The 8,212-nt window shown below is 36.0% G+C and overlaps 1 pseudogene; it reads left to right on the forward strand.

The window, feature by feature from the left end:
- The first annotated feature begins 4,849 nt into the window (after positions 1-4,849).
- On the forward strand, positions 4,850-7,776 carry LOC128016885 (alpha-2-macroglobulin receptor-associated protein-like; annotated as a pseudogene).
- The last annotated feature ends 436 nt before the right edge of the window (positions 7,777-8,212 follow it).

Here is an 8,212-nt window from a genome sequence, read left to right on the forward strand (position 1 = left end):
TTACAACACTTCTCTCCCCCATCTGGCATGAACTGCTCAAATAGCTCCTTTATCAAATGAAGGCCCGCCTTCTAAAATACGAAAAGTGCTGTGATTGGTCAGCTGGGCCAGTGTGTGTCGTGATTGGCTCCACTCAGCACCTGGTCAGGAAATGTCACGCCCCTTACCAAAGATGCCTGCTAGCTTCAGTGTAAATATTGCTTAAAAATCTAATAAATTTAAAGCGATATAAACCCGTAGGATTTAATATAACTACTCTAGATTTAGATAACTACTCTAAATTTGTCTGCCTTGAAACACTAGCGTGAAACACTAGCATGTCTCAGACATAGTGATAACACTCAATGCCTTCTCTAGTGCAGCTCAACTAGGTCTCATCCCATTCGTCTGTATTTGTGATATCACAAATCCCGGAAAATATGTTTACATATTTTGAGTCGTTTGTTGTAGTTTTTGAAAAGTGATTTCTTTTTTAATAAAATACCTCCTTCTGAAGTGGACTTTGAGCTTTGTAACTTTGCAGATTTTTTTATGCATAAACTGCAACATTGCAGACTAATAAAGTTGAAAAAGTGAAAAAGCATAATAGCACCCCTTTAAAGGATTTTTCTGTGTGGTGGCTACAGCTGAAATTTGCTTTTGTAATGAAATGTCCAAGGATGTCTTCGGTGAATATAGTATATACACTTTTTTAGAAAACATGTCTCTATTAAAATAAATACAATTTAATCAGATATAGCTTGGTTTTTGATGATCTGCATAAACATCCAAAGGTCTAATTCATACAATTCAGTTCCGTTAAATTCTGATCATGTTTATTTGTCTAGCACCTTTCACAATACAAATCACTGTAAAGAAGCTTAACAGAAAATTTCAATTTCAACATTATATTTGGGAGTAGCTTATCAATGGTGACTATGTCAAGCTGATGTGCATATGGCAGAAATGTACGGTAAAATTCATGCTGTTAGTTAATGACATGTATTCAAACAAATGTTGAACACTATTAACAGCAATATGTTGCGATCAAACTTATAGCAAAATTTGGTAGTTTTGGATGTTGGTTCTTTTGTCATCATCTGAGGTCTTCTGAGGGGTTGGCATCATCTCTTCTAAGGTGTTCAGTCAATTCAGGTCTTTATAAGGGTTGGATCCAGACTGAAGCTTGTGCAATTCCTTACCTCGGGATGCTCATCATGTGGCAGAAACCGAGAAGCAAACAGAGAAAAATTAGCATAGCTGCTGGTCACACCAAGCAAAAAATAATAATGTGTTCAAACCAAAGGAGTTTGATGGAGTGTGATGGATTGTAGCATGGTAAAAAAACAAGTTGGGTATGCAGGAGCTAAATTAATTATATATAATTAAATAACAAAAAAAATATTAAACTGTAACTATACTTCCACTATTCAAGGTCGCTGATTGGTTTGGAAGAATAAGCCACCAATTTATCTTTTATATTTTTGCTGCATATGCTACAGAACAACAGCAGTTGTGCCAAGTGGTGGGATATTTTCTGTTCATTGCCAGTTCATTCAATAAAGACAGTTAACAATCTAGATTCTGAGTACTAAGTTATTAACCCAACAATAGCGCGGTCAGTTCATTTTTTTTGCAGTGGGCCGCCAAACATATGTGTTTGTTTGTGTGGGCCACGAGTTGAAAAGGTTGGGAACCACTGATTTAGGGCATTAAGAGTAGTAATATTTTGTAATTGATATGGAACTAAAAGGTAACGATTGTAGAGATTTGTAAAATGGGGTAATATGATCATATTTTCTTGACCTGACCTTGACGTTGCCGCTGCATTTTGGACTACCTGTAGCTTGTTTATTGAAGATGCAGGACAATCACCTAGCAGTGCATTACAATAGTCCAGTCTTGAGATCATGAATGCATGAACTAGCTTTTCTGCATCAGAAACAGTCAACATTTTGTAGCTTGGCAATGTTTCTAAGATGGAAGAATGCTGTTTTTGTAACATGTGAAATATGACATGACATAATATATGTTTATTATATTATTACAAAGGGGTAACGTATATTTAAAGTAGCAGAGGGCATTAGACAGATCCTTGCCGCACTCCATATTTTACTGCCGTTAATTGTGATTATTCCCTGTTTAAATAAAAAAGTGATAATGGTGGGACAGGTATTAAAGCCCGCCCTTGAATACCCGTATAGTTTTGTAATCGATCTATGTGTATGTCATGATCTATGGTGTCGAATGCAGCACTAAGATCAAGTAAACTAGTAAAGAGATGCAGCCTTGGTCTGATGCAAGAAGCAAGAAGCAAGTCATTTATACTTTCAACAAGTGCAGTGTCTGTGCTATGGTGGGGCCTGAAACCTGACTGAAAAACTTCATAGAGATCTTCTTCTTTTTTTTTTCAATGAAAGAGCACAATTGAGCAGACACAACTTTTTCTAAGATTATAGAAATAAAATTTGCCAGTTCACTTGGATCTATTTGTGGTTTCCTAATAAGACGCTTAATAACTGCCAGTTTGAAGGGTTTTGGGACATGACCTACAGATAAAAATTGAGTTAATAATATTGAGAAGTGGTTCTTCTGCTACAGGTAACAACTACTTCAGTAATTTAGTGTGTACAAGATATAATACGCATTTTATTGGTTTAGATGCAGTGATGGGATTATTTCGAACATCCTGTCCTATAGTTGTGAAGGATTGCAATATTTCTTTGGGTGCAATAAATGCATAAAGTCATTAATACTAAACTGTGAGGGAATATTTAGTTTGGCTGATGTCTAATTATTTGTTAATCTAGCCACTGTGCTAAAATAAAACATTGGATTGTTTTGTTTATTTTCAATGAATTTGCAGACATGCTCAGCCCTAGCAACTTTTAGAGCCTGTCTATAGCTATTTTAGTCTCGTTTTAAAGTGGGTAGACAACAGGCGGCTTTATTGATTGTGTTAACATATGAAGTGCTTTTACTGACGCAGCTTGTGAACCTTTTATAAGGAAATTTTTGTATGCTCCTCGGAAAGGTCTTTTGAGTAGAATCAAAGGTCAATGACTAAACTCGTGACAGTAAGCAAAGATGGTACAACCTTGTTCACTTAACTGCCTTTTCATACTGTACCCAAAGCATTACAAAATCCACTTCATGTATTTTCAGTGATTTTATAAACAAGTGAATGTCCTTAACATATCTTGAAGTAGGCTACATTTTTAATCACTTTTTTTGCATGAGTAAGTGTTTTTTAAGTGGTTAATATCCTTGGACATTACTTATCATGTCTAAATCAAATATTACAAGCAAAACATATTATTATATAAACCAAATATAATGAATTTTGCGTACTGTATTTATCTAATTTAATTACCTCTGATGTTTTCTGTATCATATATGTTCAAATTGTGTATGTGTGTGTGTGTGTGTGTGAGCTTGTTTATGTGGTTAACGAGGACACAAATTTGTATAATGACATAGGTCTGACACAGGTATTACAATGAGGAGGTGGTTTATGAGGACATTTTTAGTGTCCCCGTAATTCAAAACGCTTATAAATCATACAGAATTTGTTATTTTGAAAATCCAAAGGTGAGGGTTAGGTTTAGGTGTAGGGTTGGGGTAGGGCAATAGAAAATACAGTTTGTACAGAATAAAACCCATTACGCCTATGGAGAGTCCCCATAAACCACATATACCAACATGTGTGTGTGTGTGTGTGTGTGTGTAAGCGAGCATTTGCAACGTCAACATAGAACAGGATAGACTGTAAAAGAGAGAGGAGTCAATCAATATGAATTTGTATACAAAAGGTTCCTCAGAGAGCTGGTGTTATAAAGGTGATGACAGATATTACAGGATTTTATGTCAATTTGGTTATATAATGTAATGTTTTCTAATGTAATACGGATAACAAGAATGACAGATTAGGACTGATGCAAGTATGTTGCATAAGCACAGAGTTTAGAAAAACTGAAAAAGTCCCAAGCTCTCTTCCACTTGAAGTTACTGTTCCACAAATATATAACAACCAGCGTTTCATAAATGTATCCAATTATTTATCATCAAAGCAAATGGGTTAACCAAGCAATTAGGATTTAATAGGCTAGTGTTCTTTTGTTGCTACTGTAAGATATAAAGATGCTTGATTAAATACTCTTTAGCCTATACTGGGTTTCATTTTTTAGGTTTAATGATACAATAGAGATAGCGCTGGTGGCACAATTTGGCACAAACATATAAACCTAGTATCCTGATAATTCATGCATTTTATGGCTTTTATGAGGAATCTCCTCTGGTCTCATCTTGTTTGCTATATCAATCATTGTATTATCTTCAATATTAGAAAGCAGTTAGTACTACTAGCTTTCTAATTTGGAAATTTGTCAAATACAAGTTTCAGTATAGGTAGCAGGCTTGAGCAAGCCAGATTGCAAGTGTTCACACCTCTAGTAACCCTGTTATAACTGACATTTATATTGGGTTTTAGTTTAGTTTAGTGTAGCTTCCCAGGCATTGGATTTTATTTGTTTTATTTAAAATCTAACAGACGGATGAACACTCAAGGATTAAAAATTAATATTAGACTTTTGGGATGTCTGAGATAGTGATTTAATCACATTTAAAATCTAATCTTGTAGGCAGTTTTAATAAGCATAAGTAAATGGCATCAAGTGGACATCCCTTCATTCCCAGTGCGTGGATCGATCTCATTTGCTCAAAGCCTCTTTACGCGTTGTTACTAGGTAACGAGCAAGCAGCACTGTGTGGGATTTGTAGTCTTTATACGTCGAGTCACTCGCTCCAAAGCGCAAATGTCCAAGAAATTTAAAACTACAAGACCCATGACGCAATGCGCAGCTGGACGTTCAATCATGTGATTCTCGAAGCTCTTCCTGAATAGCGCTGCAGATGCTCTCTAGAAAACATTGCATACTTCCATACCTTATTAACTAATTCGCTTCTTGTGTGTCAGAATGAAAATGCAGGTCATAATTTTGATTTCTTTGTTTGTTATCGGAGCAATAGCGGGGAAGTACTCAAAAGAAATGAATGAACAGGCATCTGATAAAAACAACAATCAGGTGGAATTCAGGATTGCCAAACTAAACCAGGTTTGGGAAAAGGCGATAAGAGTAAGTCATTTGACATATTAAAAATATACAATACTTAACTTTGGCCTTTTCTGATTGTCCTTCTTTTATCTTTGTGTTTAAATCTTTCCCTATATTATTTAATGACTGCTCAGATTATAATTGAATGTTCCTCACTGTAACTGTTCATCACCACCTCTTGCTTCAGATGCAGCTTGCACCGGTGCGGCTCTCAGAACTGCACAGTGACTTGAAGATCCAGGAGAAAGATGAACTTCAGTGGAAAAACTGAAAGCAGAAGGGTTGGATGAGGATGGAGAAAGAGAAGCCAAGCTCAGACGCAATTTTAATAGTAGGATTTGACCATTTTTTTCATGGATTATGGCATTAAGACCTCAAAACTTGACAAAAAAAAATGTATATCTTTGGTGATTCATTTCCTATTGCTACTGGAAGTTGGGGTGGGATATATTGAATAGAAAATTTTATTGTTTTTATGATATATAGCAAACTGGTAACTAAAATGACTATAATTTAAATATAATAAATACATTTCTTTGCACAGTTATTCTAGCAAAGTATGGAATGGATGGGAAAAAAGACACCCGGGCATTGGACAGCAACAGACTTAAAGATCATGATGTTAAAGATGGAGATACATTTGATGACCCGAGGCTGGACAAGCTGTGGAACAAGGTAACTGATGGGGCAGAACATCTCCTGGAGTGTGAATGTGTTACTCATTTTAGGCTTACTGACTTGTTCACTTATTACTGACTTTGCTTAAACGTTCTCTTCAACCTTTGATCCTCAGGCCAAGACTTCTGGCAAGTTCTCTGACGAGGAGCTCCAGACCTTGCAGAGAGAATTCCATCACCACAAAGACAAACTCAATGAGTATAACATTGTCATGGACACTGTCACCCGGACCGAAGGTTAGACTTTGGACGTGTTTTTAGTGCCAAGATTTCATAACATAGGATCTCTAATAGCATTTGTAACACTTTATTTTAAAGACCAATTCTCACTTTTAACTAGCTGCTTATTAGCATGCATATTGCTAGCATATTGACTGCTAATTAGTACTTCATAAAGCACATATTAATGCCTTATTCTGCATGACCATATTTTAGATCCCTTACGCCATACCTAAACTTAACAAATATCTTATTAATAAGCAGCAAATTAAGAGTTTATTAATGGAAAACTGTTAATTAATAGTAAATAGGTGTTCCCTATTCTAAAGTTTTATCAATCAGATCTAGGAATATACAAAATCCTTCAGGTTGATTGTATGCTGTAGTGGGACGTATCATTGGAGCTAGCAAGTCACAACTTTTTCCCGAAACCATAGTCATTTTTCAGTCTCACTTCAGTTGTTTTCAGGATTCCTTTACACATTTATGCACGTGTGTGTGTTCATATATATAGTGTGTGTGTATATATATATATATATATATATATATATATATGTGTGTGTGTGTGTGTGTGTGTGTGTGTGTGTGTTTGAATGTGTATTATTATCTATTGTAATACTGGAACTTGTGACCATAGTCGGCTAAATATGCTTTTTGGAAATGCACCCCAGTAGTTTAATAATGGCACTGTTTAAACTGTAACCTCCTGTGCAGATTCTCAGTCTTTCAGAACCTGGTCAGTAAATGTCTCTTGCACTTCTTTCCATAAGAGATCCATAAGAACGTAATCAGTCCTCTGGAGGGTGACACGAAGGAACATGTTCTCCATCAGAAACATTCAGATCTGAAGCAGAGAATGAGGGACCTTAACCAGGGCTTTGAACGACTCCGCAAGATCACCCATGAGGGTTACAGTGCTGACAGTGGTGGGGACCCTTGCTAAGGTTGAATCCGTGTTTAATAATTGAATTGCCTCATGGCTTTCTAATGCTCTCTATCGCTCATATCTTTGTCTGTTGCAGAATTTAAGGAGCCAAGAGTCATAGAACTTTGGGAGATGGCAAAAAGATCTAATCTGACTGAAGTCGAACTTGACTCTCTTAAAGTAAGCTTTACTTGTGTCAGAGCATTCAGATCATTACTGCACAGCTACCGCTAAATATTGCATTTGAGTTTAGTTTTAATATGCACTGCCTTTTTTCCAAAATATTTGATGCTATTTGCTTATCTGCAGTCTTGTGTTTTCCCCTCTTCTCTCATTTAGGAGGAACTTAGACACTTTGAAACAAAGGTTGAGAAGCACCAGCACTATCAGGAGCAGCTGGAACTGTCTCATCAGAAACTGAAGCATGTGGAGGCTTTGGGAGACAAAGAACACATAACGAGAAACAAAGAGAAATACAATGCTCTTGCTGAGAAAGCACGAGAAATGGGATACAAGGTAGAGCTGGGATGGTTGTACTTTATGGACTTTTTCAGGCATATCATAAACATATAATTTCTTTTAGCATAGTCTTTAAGAACAATGTAAGGGTTATGGAGTGCGAGTCTGTAATAATGCTGTCACACTTTTTGTGTTGTTTTTTTAGATGAAGAAACACTTGCAGGACTTGACGAATAAGATTTCCCAAAATGGACTGCAACACAATGAACTCTGAATACCATTTTTTATTTTTTTTTACCATAACAGGACAACTGTTAGCTATAATCATTCAGAGGTCACATATGCTGTATTCTAAAATGTTATCCAACACAGATGGCCCAGGCTTATAAAGGTACATTGTACATGAATTGAACATTGTCATTAGGAAGCTATAGGCTATGGGGTAAATTATTTTGAAATGGTACTGAGTAGTGATGAGTTGTCATGAACAATGGTACCAACCCTGAACAGGCGTGATTTAATATTTTGATAACATGACAGATTCAGGAAAAAGATGTGCTTCAGAGGAACGGATTGAAAAGTCTAAAATGTAATGGAGAAAGAAAAAAAAAAGAAAAAAGAAAGCCAAGCTCAAGCACTTAATTAGCTGGATTTGGCAAGGTAGACCTTGAGTCAACCATTATATTGACTGAATCTCTAAACAGCATTGAATATAAAGTCCATTACCATGATTGACAGTGTTGTCCCGAGGTAGACTTGAATCAGCAACCTCAGTTTAAACAATTCCAACATTTAGATGTTTGTCACAAACAACTCTAATATTAACTACGCACTCATTC

Source organism: Carassius gibelio, chromosome A1 (genome assembly GCF_023724105.1).
Source record: "Carassius gibelio isolate Cgi1373 ecotype wild population from Czech Republic chromosome A1, carGib1.2-hapl.c, whole genome shotgun sequence".
In the NCBI taxonomy this organism is placed as follows: domain Eukaryota; kingdom Metazoa; phylum Chordata; class Actinopteri; order Cypriniformes; family Cyprinidae; genus Carassius; species Carassius gibelio.